Below are 17,586 nucleotides of genomic sequence, written 5' to 3'. Positions count from 1 at the left end.
TAGTACCACATAATGACTTTTACAACCTTGAATTTTGAAAAACTAATATTGATATTAAATATCCTCTATTCTAAATAAAAGCCGAAATATCATAAAGTAATGAAAGCATATATTATGTCATTAAAACATAATAAAACAAAAATAAATGTACGCAATATTAGGGAAAACTGGAATTTGATGGATTAACCAGATGATTTGGGGGATCAAACATCATCAAACCACCTATTGTGAGCAATGTTTTAAAAACCGGTTTGAACCGGCCGGTCAAATCGGGTGGACCGGAAATCTGAGAAGAGAGCGGTTCAACTATCAGCGGTCCTATGTCGATTTTTTAACCGGATTGAATCGGTCGGTTTTTAGAAAAACCCGGTGAAAGTGAATAAAAACACATGGAAAGAACCATTTGAATAAAAACTTTGGTGATTTGTTTAAATGTATTTAGTTTTCTTTAAATAAAAAAAACATATGGTAAATATTATAAAGTTTTTTTTTATGTGTTTGTATTCATCTAAAACTATATTTTGTTTTGGTATTATGTTTTATTTTCTTTTGGATGTATATGGATTGATGTAAAACACTTAAACTCATGGTTATGTATTATTTTAATGTATTCGGATTGATCTATAACTTATTTTTATGTATAGTTCTAATGTTTGAACTAGTAAACGTCAAATTCATGATTTATATATGTATGTATGTGTAGGAAAATAGAAAAAAAATGAAAATTATAGAAACGGGTTGACCCGGTGGTCGAACCGGTTAAACCGGAAATTGGTAAGCATACCAGTTCAACTAAAAAACCAGTTTTTAAAACATTGATTGTGAGTAATCTTTTAAAAACCGGTTTGAACCAACCGGTTGGACTGGGAACCGGGGTAGAGAGCGGTTCAACTATCACCAGTTTTATGTCGATTTCTGAACCGGATTGAACCGGCTAATTTTAAAAAAAAAAACCCGGTTGAACAGGTCAAAATAAACCGGTTAAACCAAATAAAAACTCATGGAAAGAATCATTACATAATAAACTTTTGAGATTTTTTTTATCAAATCTATTTAGTTTTCCTAAATGAAAATATATGATAAATATTATAAAGTTTTTTGATGTTTTTAAATTCATCTAAAACTATATTTTGTTTCGGTATTATACTTTATTTTCTTTTTGATATAAATGGATTTATGTAAAACACTAAAACTTATGGTTATGTCTTATTTTGATGCATTTTGATTCATCTACAACTTATATTTATGTGCATTTTTAATATTTGAACGTTTAAACTTCAAATTCATGATTTATATACGTATGTATGTGTAGGAAAATAAGAAAAAAACATGAAAAAATTGAAACCGGTTGAACCGGGAATCGATCACCATACTAGTTTAACTAAAACACTGGTTTTTAAAACATTGATTGTGACTTGTTAGGAGCTCCTTGTCGACAGATTTCCAAAGATACATTACACACCTATAAAATTTTGGTGGATTGAAAATTATGTTTATTTTAAATTGGATTTCTTTCCGGATGTTTTAAACAAAAGTTATCTTTTTATTTGTAATGAAAAACTTTCAAAAATCTTTATTATTTTTAAAATTTTGAAATGTCTAATAATATCTATTTTTCATATCATAATTTATGCCATTGTATAAAATTTAATTTTTATTTGTTAAATTTTCTTATTTTTTTGTTACATTTTGGTAAAAAAAAAAAGCGTTCCTTTCTGTTTCAAAATTTCAGAATTTTCATGGGATTTCGGGCATGTTGTTATGGATCTTTTTTTCTTTTGATCCAAAATTTGAAATCTTGAATTCGAGTTAGATCGAAACTTGAATCTGAAATTTACTTTTTTGTTAGGAAAAATAATTTTAGTACAACATAAAGTTAGGTCTCATTTGATAATTTATGTCTGGGAAAGTGTTGTCTGTTAAAGTGTTGTCTGGGAAAGACAAGAAATCATGTTGTTTGATTGTACATCTGATTGACTGCGCTGAATGATGAAAAAAAATAATAATTCAATAAAAAAATAAATTTAAAAAAAGTTATTTAAAAAAATTAATAATCCAATAAAAAAAGAAAGATGCGGGGTTTGGTGTATAATTGTCTTTCCAGAAGTTCAACCAGAAAGATATGATTTTGGGGCTTTCTAGGAAAAACATATCTTACCGGAAAATACTCATTTTTTTGTGCAAATCAAACAGTCTTTCCGGTCCATTCAGCCAGAAAAATCTGTTTGGACCTCAAAAGATACGTATCAAATGAGGCCTTAGCCAAAATGTGTTCATTTCTAACACTGTCATTTTCTGTTATTCATTCGTGTATAATAGTCATTTTTGTAAATATCTCAAAATTAATATGAAAAATTAATACATTTGTCATCATTTCAAATGGATAGAAAGGTAAGTAGAAAGAAAAATAGGAGAATATTTATTTTCTCAATTAATATATCTAGATAAAACAATTGTCAAACTTGCTTACTATAAAATATAAATCGACAGTTTTACTTTACAAAATAGTTAACAACCTTTCATATATATAATTCTATAATATATTTTTTTAACACGTCACAAATCCATATCTCATGGAATTTAATATTAGGGTAAATTACACCAATCGTCCCTCGTGCATATGCCGAAAAGCACGTTCAGTCCTTATTTTTAAAAATTAATTCGGACCGTCACTCGTTTGGTTTAAACTTGCACGATTGATCCCTCGTTAATTTAAATCTGCACAATTCATCCTTACCCTCACATAAAATGACTATATTGCCCTTGTTGTTTTATTTTGTATTAATAAGAAAAACAAAAACTAAATTTCAATCATGTATTTTTACATTTATTAATTATTTCTAAACACTTAAACCTATCACTCCCATCCCATTTACCAACAAATACCTTAACTCTTCAATCCCTCTCTTCATCGTCCCTCACCTCCCTTTGAAATTAGAATCCGGCCACCGGAGATTCAAGGACCATCGGAAACCCACTTGATCGCCGCCACGGACCACCACCTCACTTTACTTGCTCTATTCATGTCGGAAATAACATCACCACTTGCGACTGTTGATTTAACACATCCACCATCGACCTTCTTCCCCCTCCCTCTCTTGATTTTTCTTGTACCAAAATCTCTGGAACATTCCGCAAACCTTCTCCTCTCCAGATACTCAGATTTCTGTTGTTCCGTATACCTAATTCCACTGCTAACAATCACCCCTTCCTTCACCATCTTCTCCTCCATATCCACCATCCAGTACACCACAAACCTCTGTAACTAATTATATACACCAAAAATCTATTAACCCCTAATTTCTTCATTCCATCACACACACACACACACACTTCACCTGAAACACCTCACCTCTATAAGCTCCATCCTTATCGAGTAAGATTTGATGAAAAACACCAGATCTGGTATGGTGAAATTGTACGTCATTAGATACCTGCAATATGAATTGCCTTTGAGTTACCTCCGTAGCCATGGATGAAAACGAGGTTTGGTTTGTTCCAGTGGAGGTGGTTTTCCACTCATAGATGGTTGCCCTCCCCTTTTTCTTCTTCTCCGATAAGCTTTCTATTTCCCCACTTTAGATCATCTCGCCTTTCTTCTCCGGTGATATGGGTCCCTCTCTGACCCTTGTGACCTAAACAGGTAAAACCTAGTAGCAAGTTGCAGATTTGTTAAGTTGCAGGATTTTAGGTTTCAAACAATTGAATTTCTATTTTTTTAAGGTTTATTCTTCTTCAAGGGATGACGATCGGTGTTGACGGTGATGTCGGGGATTGGTGTTGGTGGCGACGGTGGAGATGAGACGGAATGAAGAAGAATAAGGGAATAGACGAGTTATGAAGGTGCTTAGGTTTAGGGTCCATTTCTTTTTTTTTTAAAGGAAATAAATAATTATTTTTTACAATAAAAAATCAATAAATAAATAATAAATAACAAATAAATATAAAATAAATCAAAAAATAAACAAATAAGGGTAAAATGGTCTTTTTATATGAGGAGGGACTAAGCGTGCAAGAAAAAACACACTGAGGGACGATCCGAGTTAATTTTTGAAAATAAGGACTAAACGTGTTTTTTGGCATATACACGAGGGACGATTGGTGTAATTTACCCTTAATATTATTAATCATATTGCATCTTACTCTTGGAAAGCTCAGGGCAGGTCTTGGGTATGTACGAGGAGTGCGACCGTACATGGTCCATATCGTCTAAGGGCTCCGAATTTTTTTACATATATTATATTAGAACCAATTATTGACATACCGCTCAATGACATTTTTATTTTGATTATTTTTTTGACAATTATTTTGAGTTATCATCGTATTAATATTTTTTTATATACTAAAAAGGTTTTATTTAAAGGTCCATCGTTATTTTTTTTATATATTGTTTAGAAACGGCGGAATTTTATTAAATATGTGACAACCTAAAAGCACATGGCGAGCAGGAAAAGAAAACAAAAAAATTTACAAAATGTTGAAAGGATAAATACACCAAACATCACAATTACAATTTTCAAACTTACCCTTATGTTTTAAATGACTGAACACCATGATTATGATATTATCTGTCAAGCTTGAAGTAGAGACACAAATTTTAGAGCATACGATGTGGGTCGTGTTGTTTCTTGTTGTGGCTGAGTTGACAGTCCATAACGCCGTTATAACATCAAAAACACCACCCCCTTCTTGTTGCATGTTGTTGTGGTGCTTCTTGTTGTCTCCATGACAACAAGAAACGTGATCATCTATTGGCTGTCAAATTATCTCTCTCTATCTCTCTCCTCTTAACATAATGTTATAACACCATCAACACCATCCCCTCATCTTGTTGCTTCTTGTTATAACATCACTTTAAATTGTCTATACAATATGCTCTTATTAAAGATCTTGTAATTACGGGCCCGCCAAACACCTCAAAGATCACCATAAATAATAGTAGCTAATAGGATTATTATTATTATTATTATTTTTTTTTATTTTTTATTTTTTTTACATATGATGTACAAAATCAACGGACCAAGCCGATAAAAATAAATATAAAAATCTTTCATAAAAACGCATTGCAATAATATAACAAGGGAACATGATTCAAGGGGTAAGTGTCGACGTATTGTTAGACATTTTTTTTGAGAAACTCGTGGCTTTGGGAATAGAAGTACATGCTGGGATACATATTTGATGTAGTTTGCCTAGAGAATATAATAAAAGAGTGCACTCTCGTTAACAAAATAAGTTTGATGGAGATATAATAAATGACATCACATATAATAACTTTTTTTTTTTTTTTTGAAAACTGGTAATTTTATTAAAAGACACTCACTAGCAAGGAACTAAGAGAGACAAAAGTATTACAATCTAGATTACATAAAAGAGAATGGAGAATTAATCCATTTCTTCCCATACAAAATTTTATTTCCCATGCCTATGTTTAATCCAAGTATAGACCATGGATCTAACACTTTCAAACACTAATTCCGGGGTAGTAAACTTTTAGTTGAAAATTCTGTCATTGCTCTACACATGCCCCATAGTGCTCCAAAGATGATTGAATTTATTGTTCTCTTCACCAAAAATAGGTTTGATGGAGATACAATAAATGACATCACACATAATCACCTAAAAATCATCTCCTAAAAGATAAGAATTCATTTGTAACGACCAATCATATAAATCCTAACATTATTACTATGTGTGGTCTATTGAACTATGTTAAGGATCTTTAACTTCTTTAAAGAAATCAAAAGTATCAAATGTAAAAACAAAAGTATCAAACATTAATGATATAAACGCCTAGGTATAAAACATTAATGATACAAACACCAATTCATTTTCATCAGTGAATCTGTAATAGAAAACATCATGATTCCATAATTAAGTGAAATAGATAAAAACAAGAGTCGACGACATTTGTGGCGGGTTTGGTCGAATCAATAAAATTCGACCGGTTTGCAAAAAAAAATTTAGCTTGATCTGTCAAACCTCGTATAAACCAGAAAAACCGATCTATTTGAACCATACATATATATATATATATATATATATATGTGTGTGTGTGTGTGTGTGTGTGTGTGTGTGTGTGTACAATTGGACATTTTTTTCTTTTTAAGGAGCTCACCTGCAACTACCATTTTCTGGAGTTGTGTTGATTTTCACATTCTCATATAACCTTTCACCATTCGTTTTTATAACATCAAACAACTACATCTATTTATCTTCATCTATGATGTAGGAGATGTTTGATAAACATTAACTGTTAAATGTGACTTGAGCATTTGAAACATTCTCATAGAACATTTTGGTTCAATTGAACATTTGGAACTCAATTGAGCACTTGAATGAACGTATGAGCATCAGGAAGAGAATAGAGCATCTGAGAAAGGAATGGAGCATCTTAGAAGGGAATAGAGCACCTAAGGGAGTTAGGGACCTAAAAAGGGAATGGAGCGTCATCTAATATGCCATGATGCAAGGATTTGCCTTTTTGGAGGAGGGTGCTCCACCTATAGACAAGATGCACCACTTGGAAGGTGGATGTACCACTTTGGAGATGTATGTGCCACCTTGGAAGTTAGATGTACCAATTGGAAGAAGGATGCACCATTCTTGTACATGATGCATCACTTTCAAGCAAGGTGCTCAATACGTTATGATGTCCCTTGATGCGACACTTATGTTGTATGGTACACTAGGATGCTTAATATTGTCCAAGGATGCTCAGAAATTGAAGATGTTAAAGGTGGATAACCCAAATGGCATGATGCGTCACCATGATGGAGGATGTTCCATCATGATGCGCCATGGTGATCATGATGTGTCACTTGTGCATCATGATGCGCCACTATGGCTCATTATGGTCCATCATATGTTTTGTTGATAGTCATGAAATGTATCTCAAGGATGAAGGTTCCAGAAGCAGCTATATGGCGGATTGTGATGGGTTGTCACCTGTAACGCCCTGTTCTGAATTGATTCATAGTCTGAGGCTGTGGCCTGAAGGTTGGGCATCATAAGGATTGTGGCTTTTGAAAAGGGTAAGATCTAGGCCATTTTGGGTGCGAGTGATGTATTAGAAGCGATCCGGATGTTCGGTTTGTGTTTTGGAGCCTAGGGGTATTTCAGTAAAGTGTCAGTTTGGGCTTTTGTTGAAAATGGAACTTTTTTTGGAAGGTCTTAAGGAAGATATGAGTTGATAGAAGTTTAGGGCTTCTCATTACCTTTTCGCGGATATAAGGATCGTCGAAAACGGATTTATAACGAAGAAGTTATGGCCTTCGGAAGTTTAGTGGTTTCAGGCTTAGCTGAGTACGTTGGGCGTACACAGAGAGTACGTTGGGCGTACTGGTGAAGAAGGGAGTACGTTGGGTGTACTTTTGAAGTACGATGGGCGTACTGACCAGGATAGTCGCAAATGTTCTTCGGGGTACGCTAGGCATACCATATCTACGTTGGTTGTACGCCAATCAGACCTGAACCCTATTTTAGGGTCTTTGACCGTATTTAAGCTCATTATCTCATTACCTAACCCTAATATCTTCAGCCTCCACCCTCTAAACCCTAGAAATCGACCTTTAGCCCTTATTTGAGTGATTTTGGAGCTTGTATGGCCATTGGAGGAGTATTTTGGAGTTTTTGAAGAAGAAGGTGTGTAGAGAAGAAGCAAGATATTGAAGAGATTTTATAGATTCAGAGGTTTTACATCATTTCCAGCCAATTGAAGGTATAAAGTTCTCATCTTGATGCTTCTACATCATAGATCTAGGTTCTCATGGATATTGTCCCTTTTTAGTTTCAAGAATGGATTTTTATGGTGCAAATCCAGTTCTGGAGTTTGGGTTGCCACCCATGAAGTTATTTGAGTCCCTTAAGCAGTAAAGTTGCAATCTTTAAGGCTCATTTCCATCCATGCAAGAGATCTAGCCATTTCCATGAAGATAGTGATGGGTTTTGAGCATTCTAACACTCCTATGGTGTACATGCAACCCTAGAAACCTTGGATCTATGTTTAACTAAGATACATGCAAATAATTATTTTTTTCCAAGGTTCTTATCCTATCTAGCATGGCATGGGGAACTTGAATCAAATAAAGCTAGTAGAATTACTTACCTTGTAGTTGTAGTTGATTTCTTGGAGTTTGAGAGCCTAGCACCAATAGTGTGGATGCCTCAAATGGAAGTCACAAATCACCACAAACTTTGGAACCTTGAGAGAATAGTCACAACCTTCTTGAAATCGGCCCTCTTAGTATACTCACCACAACTATTGTGATTTCAAGAACCAAAGCCTCCTTTATATAGTGTGGTGGATTAGGGTTACATCCATGTAAACCCCAATACCCATGTCTTTTCATTTCCATGAGATCCATGGGTTAAAGCTCCATGGAGTATCCATGGACTTTCCATGCAAGCCTAGCCCATTCCAAATAAGCATTAGCCCACACTATATAAATACAAGAGCCCATATTTAATTAGTCATACTTTTGATCTCTAAATTAATTCTAGATTAATTATAGATCAATACTAATTAAATAATATGATTTTGTATTAATATATTAGAACTTATAATATATTAATAAATCATAACTTATACTATTCTAAACAGATTATCCATAAATTGTTCGGGTGAAGTGCAATGTTGGGTCGGGTCAAGTACATACCAAATATAGTTATGGACTTAGACACTATATCCAATAAATAGTTGCTATTTTTCCAAGTTTGATATCATTTGGTGGGGTGCAAGCCACCAAGTGATCAACTTTATGGGTTAAAAAGGATTATTAGACTCAGATCTGAAGTTTGGAAGTTGTGTCCAAAGGGATTAAGCAGTTTTGAAGAATATGGCTTATCAGGGGAGTATGTTGGGCGTAGACGCCAGTACGCACAACGTACAAGCCATGCAAGCTGTATGCGCAACGTATAGAAGAGTACGCTCATCGTACACTCAGACTGTGGACTTTACGTTATTAAGCCTCGGTTTGGGGCCATGCCTTGGGTTAGCAGATGTTGGGCTATGATGGGCCACCATGAGACAGTTAAGGGCCCAAAGGCTAGTTTGGGTTGGGTGGAAAGCCCATTTGAGGACTTGGGCCCAATTTAGAAAATTGGGCCATTGGAGGACTATAATGGACCTTAGTGAGTTTAGAAGGACTAGAAAGGATGGGGCCTGGATCATGGCCCAAATTGGATCAGAAGGGTAAAATAGTCGTTTTACCCATAGAAGAATCCTCATTTCTGACTATGTGTTTAATTGGTCATGATAGTCGGAGAGCAGCCGGAACAACAGTCAGAGATTTCTCACTCGGGTTTTCAGCAGTTAGTCTTACGAGGTGAGTTTTCCTCTAGTAGGAATAGGTCTACGGCCATAATGTCGGCCCGTTTAGATGATAGTAGTTCCGGAGATCGATCCGATGTTGGGGTTAGCCCGATGCAGTCTATATGCTTCTAGACTTCGGTCTGATGCCGGGGCGGTCCCGAGAAGTATTTATGTATGCTTTATGTCTTTGTGATTCATGCATGTTTATGTGTTATGTGTTATGTGTTTCGAGGAAAGCCCGATTCTTGGGTAAGCCCGATGTACGCTATGCTAGTCATGTGTTATATGTGATATGTTCCAGACTTCGGTCCGATGCCGGGGCAAGCCTGATGCAGATTATGGGATTATGTTTTTTGTTTATGATATTTGATATGTTATATATGTGCCGGGGTGAGCCCGATGCTGGGGCAAGCCCGATGTCGAGGCGAGCCCGATGCCCGATGTGGTCGGATGCCGGGGTGAGCCCGATGCCGGACAGGAGTCCGATGCCGAGATTCGTCCCGATGCAGTGGGAGTAGTCCCAGAGTTATATTTATCTATGTTATGTTTTGTGTATGGTATGTGGTAGTTTGGGGGAGCTCACTAAGCTTCGTGCTTACAATTTTCAGTTTTGGTTTCAGGTACTTCATCTAGCAAAGGGAAGGGCTCGAGATGATCGCCTGGCACACACGATAGATTTCAGCCTGGGATTTATTGAGACTCTCATATATTTTCTCAACTTTTTTTGATATAGTATTTGATATGAGATTTTGAGACACATGACACTTGGTTTTCTTATTGATTATGGATGATTATAGTTTCTTATAATATTTTCAAAACGAAATTTTTGGGTCATATTTTTGGGATGTTTCATCACCTATCATAGGCCTATGGATTAATGGGCTTGACCCACTAGGGTTGTCAGTCATTAGTTGGTATCTTGAATACTAGTGAGTATATGAATCTCTGTTAAATTGTACTTGTGACCTCTGTTTGAGAACTTGTGAATAAAGAGTACTCCCCTTTTTCCCGTGGATGTAGGCCAGCTTGACCAAACCATGTAAATCTTGTGTCTTGTGTGCTTGTTATTTTTTTTCTTCTTGTTTTCTGCTTTACTTCCTAACATTACCAATTTTATTCGCAAATTTAAGTAAAATAAACATTTCACCATTTCTTTTATTTATCTGTTTCTCATTATGTCAAATAATGTAAGGTATATCCTAATTTTATTTTATATAAATATAAAATAAAATTAAAAAACAAGGTGGGTCCGAAGCAGTTTTCTAAAAGGCGGTCTATGGCACATTCCAAGGCATGAGGCGCGACCCTGTCATTTGTAAAAGCCTCATGGCATTGTTGGTAGGTGTGACACATGGAAATGCATGATATGGCATGTCATGCATGTTATAGCGCAAGTTGTTTTCGTTTGAGGCACCTTTTTTGGTTCTTTGTTATGTGTACCATCCACTTTCAGGTATGATTAACCAAGTTTAATTTTTTCAAATCTAAGTTTTGGGATTTTGACATGGCAACTTGGTTAAGAAAACACGCATATGTGAATCACCACGACATGGCAATGCCTTGGCCATGAGGAGGTGGCGGATGGGGTTCAAAACCCTTGATTAAGGGATTAGTGCCCTATTTAAAGGCACTCACTCCTATGGTTGCCTCATTTGACAGCCTCCATCCTCTGAAATCGATAACCATCCAAACCCTAGCCTTTATACATGTGTTTTGAGTGTGTGAAGCCAAATTTATGAATATTGAATGAGAAAGGAGTCCACCTTGTTGATTGTGTGCTTGGTTCCAATTTAGATCCATCTTTATCACATTTCTAACCATTTAAAGGTAGAACGTCTCAACCTGGCTCCATACATCTCTAGATCTTGTTCTAGGTCAATTTATGGGCTTTTTGGTCCTAGTCTTCTTGTCCTCAAAATTTGAGTGAACTCCAAAGCATTTGAGTGCATCATTTGGCTTCTATACCATGGTGTTGGTTGGAAAGTGGTCTTGCATGACTTAGTTTGGTGTCCATGCATTTGGTGCAACCATTAAGAGCTTAGGCTTTAAGATCTTGACTTATTGGGGGTGTCTTAATGGATAAAGTTGGAAACTTTATCCATTAAGATCTTAAGGAGATTCAGATCTGAGCTTTGGAGCTCTTGGGATTAGGGTTGAAGAGCTTAATCTATTAACTTGTTCCTAAGGAGTTGCTACAACGTGGTGGCTGGTTTGGTCGTGACTGCTTTGTTGTGAAGCTGCAACGACATGGCCAATAGGTAGCCATGACATATGGGGTCATTTGATGTTGACTTTGACCATTGACTTTTTGACCTAGTTGACTTTTGGTCAAATTGCTAGTTTTAGAGTGTAGAATAATGTTTGACCTTGGGTTTTCGATAGGTAGATTGTAGCACCCGTTTCACGACTATATGAGTTGTATTATGTTCAACTTAAGTGTGAGGTAAATTTTCTCACTATACTATGTAGGATGTTAGACTGTCTTTGTTACTCTTGCATGTATATTGGGTGGGCCCCATTATGCATGTTGGGTGGGGCCCGTTATGTGAGTTGTGTAGGCCATTATACTCTTGGGTAGGGCCTATTATGTAGGTGGGCGGGGCCCATATGGTTTTGTCGTATTTTAGGGAACTCACTAAGCTTGTACTTACGGTTTTATGTTTAAATGTTTCGGGTACTTTTGGTTCCAAAGGGAAGGGTCCAACTTGATCGCAACGCATCCCCTGTAGATTTATTTCCGCATTATTTACTTATGATTTTACTTTGATGTTGTAGAACACATTTCACTGTGATTATCTTGAACAAATGATTGAATGGTTTTGTTGATTGAAAAATTAAATTTTACTTGGTATATTTAGGACGTTACATTATGCCTTTTCTAGTCGAGCATATAAATATTGTGTTGTTTGTTAACTTTTTCTTATTAGTTGTTGATATAACACTTTTAAAAGCTGGTTATATTTGATATAAATCTATATTTATGTGGTAATATAATCATAATTAAATACAAAATCGGAACCTTACATCACACAATGAAAAATGCCATGGCTCGTAAAGCATGAGGCTTAGCCATGCCGCCACGCCATGCCTCACATTGTTTAGAACCTTGGTCCTAGGACCCACCTTGGTATATAATACATTCTACCTTGCTTATTTTCATGCATGCTTTCTCGTATTTTGTTATTTTGCATAAAAACAACTTTTAAAGAAGCTTGTCTCTAGTGGTGAGTTTAAAATAGACAACCATGTGGTTCCTAAAACACGTTCAACCGAGCTCATTCAAGAGAAATCAGGTTCAACCAGAAAAAAACTAGTTCAAGATATATAAAAATGGATGGCTAAAGGATCAACCCCAGATCTCCCATTCCTTAATTTGTTTTTTACTAAAACCACCTTAGACTTGGAGTAAGCAAACCAAAACCAAGGCCAACAAATTTATGGTGTGTAAGAATCTATTTATAATGGAAGACCTCCTCGCCATTTTTTTGGAGTCGTTGTGGAACTTCTTCATGCCATAAAGTATGATATGTCCTCGACTGTTTAGGTTTATACATATTTTCCTTCCTATATTTACAATGTTTTTTTATATATTACTTGGAAATTTATTTTTAATTTAGGCATACACTAGCCTCACCTATGATTATCCCACAATGATACCCCCACTGTTGAACCTATGAAAGGTGAAGGAAACTATAACATCCATAAAAAATCATGCCAAATTCAAACTTTTTAAAACATTTAAAACCATTAAGTTATTACATATTGTTTTCAAAATAGTTTAAACATCAGAGTATCCCTAGAATCAAATCATGAAACTATAAGGAGGTGCACGAACACACCTTTGCCTTCCCGCGATCATCATAAGTACCTGAAACTAAATCAACAACTGTAAGCACGAAGCTTAGTGAGTTCCCCCAAAATGCCAACGCTATACAAATATAACCATATCATATAAACAAATACAACATGCATAATGAGCCATCGGTCTGCATGGACCACCTCACAATTCATCAGTCTATCTGGGCTGCTCTTCGAGCCGTCTGCACGTCTGAACCACCTCTCAGGGCCTTCAGCTTATCCGGACCGCTCGCCGGGCCTTCGGCCTGATTAGTATGCCCTAACCGGGCCTACAGTATATCCGGTCCGCCATGGGTATCTTGGCCTACAACACAAAGTAGGACCCGCCTCAAACCAATCCCCCAAACAAACATACATGTTCACATAAATATGATATGCTAGCTAGCATGTACAGATAGTCATATAGATCTAATAGATCACTAACATGGCAACCATACTACAACCAGGACACCGATCTAACCGATCACAAACATAGCAACCATCCTATAACCAGGATATCGATCTAACCTATCACTAACATAGCATAGTCCTATAACTAGGATACTGATCTAATCAAATCACTAACATAGCAACCATCCTTTAACCAGGATACAAATCATAAAGCATATCATGCAATAAACTTGAATACAAATATGAAAGGGCCGGCATTGGTGCCTTAGACCCCGTTGATATAGTGAGAATAACTCACCTCACAAGTAGCTGGAAGTGATAAAGTCAAGCTCTACCAAATGCAGCTCCAAGTCCTACACCTACATCCACTAATGATCCACTTCCATAAACTCCCAAATTACCAAAATACCCTAGAAGTCAAACAAGTCAAACCTTGGTCAAAGTCAAAGTCAACGGTCAATGTCAACAGTCCATGTTGACCCGAATCGTCGAGTGCAACTAGCAACTCATCGAGTTCCTTAAGAACTCAAAAATCACAAAAACCCTAATTGACTCGCAGAGTTTCCAACCAACTCGTCGAGTCAATGCGTGTCCAGATGTAGGGGAAAACCCTAACTGACTCATCGAGTCCTCTTACTGACTCACCGAGTTCATGCATAATCAAATATGGGCAATCTTCATCCGACTCGCCGAGACGGCTATGAGACTCATCGAGTTCATGCATTCCATTTCTTATCCATATGTTTTAAGCCACCCCAAAGCTCCATATTGTAGATCTAAGCTCGTAGGGCATGGTTTCCACTTAAAGTTACAAACTTTACGTACATACATGGTCCTAAATGCCAAAACCAAGCTAAGGGAAATGTTTAACCCCAAGAAAAGGGCCAATGCTTGCTAAATTTGCTGACTTTATGAGTATAGGGACCAAGAGGAGTCCAAATCTAAAGTTACAACTTTAGATCATGCCCAAAACCCGAATTGGCTCACAAATATGATATAAATGACCCTAAACCTAAGCATGAAAAGATATAGCTAAGGATAAGTCAAGGTAACGACTTAAGCCCTTCAAAATAATGCCAAGATGAAGTAGAGTCAGATCCATCAGCTTCTCTTTGCCCAAGCTCCTTATATCTCAAGCCTTCTTCCCAAAAAGCACCAAAAACACTCTTTAATCCTCACAAACACTCAAGAACAAGATATAGGATGACTAGGGTTTCTTCTGGCCGTCAAGAGGTGATAAAGGACTGGAGGTAAGGACTTAAGGTCCTTCAAATGCAAACCCTAAAAATTAGGGTTTCATCTTCCAGCTCCTACTTGTTGAGTCCGGGTCCTCTGACTCATCGAGTAGAGCCAAGAATCCACACGGGCTAACCCGCCTCTACACGACAAGTTGGGGGCAACCAGCTCATCGAGTAAGTCCATAAACGTGTACAAAATGCTTTAAAACTTATACCTGGGAGTCGGGGAGTTACAATTCTCCTAGGGCTATGCGACTCGCTGATTTCATGCAGTATGTAGACGTTTTTAAGCCAACCCAAAGCTCCATATTGCAGATCTAACCTCCTAGGGCACTGTTTCCACCTAAACTTGCATACTTTAGGTACATGCATGGTCCTAAACTCCAAAATCAAGCTAGCGGAAAGGTTTAACCCCAAGAGAAGGGCTAATGCTTGCTAAATTTGCTAACATTATGTATATAGGGACCAAGAGTAGTCCAGATCTGAAATTACAACTTTAGAAAGGGAAAAGGACAAAAAGCTCCCTAAAACCCACCACCAAAGAAGAAGGCAAAGGTTTATAAATACGATACATGATTTGAGTGTGGTGTTGTGGGCACTGGAAAAGGAACTGTCCAAAGTACCTTGTTGAGTTGAAGAACAAGAAGGATGGGGAAGGCCCCTCAGGTATATCCATTTTCATGATTAAAATGAGACTAGTTACTTTTTCATCTAACACTTGGGTTTTATATTGGATGTGGAACTCATATTTGTAATTCGTTGCAGGAGGTCAAAAATAGTAGGGAACTGAAGACAAATGAGATGGTATTGCATGTGGGCAATGGAGCATGAGTTACTGTCCAAACAATAGGACATTTTGATTTATATTTAGCATATGGTTTGTATTTAACATTAAACAATGTGTGTTTAATTACTTCTATCACTAAAAATATTGTATCAGTTTCCCGTTTAAGAAAATTTGGTTTTAATATTCAATTTGTTGATGATAATATTAATTCCTTCTTGAATGGAATATTATATTTTAAGGCTAGTCTAATAAATGGAATTGACGAATTGAACCTAGATGGTGTTGGGTTTTGAGCATTCTAACACTCCTAAGTGCACATGCAACCCTAAATACCTTGGATCTATGTTTTCTCTATTATACATGCAAATAAGAATATCCAAGGTATCATCCTAATCTATCATACAAAACATGAATATAACAAGATAGAATACATACCTCTTTGATGTAGAAAGTCCTCATGAAGCTTGAGTGCCTAGCCCCAATAGTGTGGAAGCCTCAAATGGAATCACAATCATCAAAACTCTTAGAATAACTTGAGAGAGTCCTACACTTCATGAAATCGGCTAGCCCTTTGTTACACTCTCTAGTGGCCGATTTTTGTCAAGAATAAGATCATTATATAGTGTTACAATTAGGGTAAATCCTTAATTGTCATGACTTTCCATTTCCTTGGATCCATGGGTTCAAATACACCATGGAGCACCCATGGACCATCCTATGGGTTTTAGCCCAACTTGATTATCCATGGAGCATTAGCCCACTATATAAGTATGGATGATTTACACAATCAACCCATATATTTAATTAGTCTTCTTTTGATCACTTAATTAATCCTAGATTAATTCTTGATCAATACTAATTAAATAATCTTATTATTCTTATTATTAATATACTAGAACTTATAATATATTAATAACCATAAGTGTCTTATTTCTCTCATTATAGTCTATCCAAGTGCATGATGGTATGCAACCCAAATGGACCATGCCGGGTCGGGTCAAGTCTTACCAATTATAGTTATGGACTTAGACATTAATCCAACAGTCTCCCACTTGGATAAGTCTAAAACTATTATTGCGTATGACTTCAGGAACCAACCGACAATCGTAGCTCTCAAAAGCTTCTGTCGAACTCTGACCTTGTAGATGAACTCTGATCTTGTCAATGACTTGTCCATTAGATAAGGGATCATATAATCCTCTGTTCTCATGATATCAGCCGGACAAATACATGGAACAACGTCGTACTTATTGTCCAGCAGTTTGTTTCCCGATTTTCGATTTGTTTGACAAAGAACTTAATCGAACACATCAATTCAGTTCTGACCGGCCGGTACATAGGTCACAACAAAATCATCGAGGGGCCCAGATATCGCTTCTATTTCTAGAAGGAACAGATAAACTTCGACTCATATGCTTGTTCTACTACTTGTTGAATTGTACACAAAGGCACGTTTTATAACATCAAGTTACTGATGCGTTTACGTGCAATCAATGCACAACCAACTCATAGGTAACAACTCATATCTCTAGGTTTGAAGATTTATATGATATTATCGTCTCACGATCACTCGAGATAAATTCCATGAAGTGATACAAGTGAGCGTGGGTTTATTCCAATACTCATAACTTATGAGTACTCATGAATGTTGTAGCAACCATTGCCATGACTAAACTCATTTAGCCATCTACAAACCCGATTCATGACAGTCTTGATTCATACCTACTTCCAACATATGAACGACTGTGGAGTGTTTAAATAACTTAGTCATCCGGAAAGAATAACCTAGCTATTTTGGAAGTCAAAACATGCAAAGTGAAATACAATCATAATCGAATCTAATATGGTCTCAGAACCCTTTTGAATATAAATAAAACCACTTTTTATTTATCACCATATTGATTACACATTATTCAATGTTTCAAATAATCAACTTAAGACTTGAATAAAAACAACAGTCGTCCCATGCTCCTAGCATGTACACTTTGTTTTTCTAAACA

The sequence above is a fragment of the Lactuca serriola genome, chromosome 4 (genome assembly GCF_051521515.1).
Source record: "Lactuca serriola cultivar US96UC23 chromosome 4, Lser_US96UC23_V15, whole genome shotgun sequence".
Classification (NCBI taxonomy): domain Eukaryota; kingdom Viridiplantae; phylum Streptophyta; class Magnoliopsida; order Asterales; family Asteraceae; genus Lactuca; species Lactuca serriola.
The sequence above is the reverse complement of the archived record's forward strand: the minus strand, read 5'-3'. Positions refer to the sequence as shown.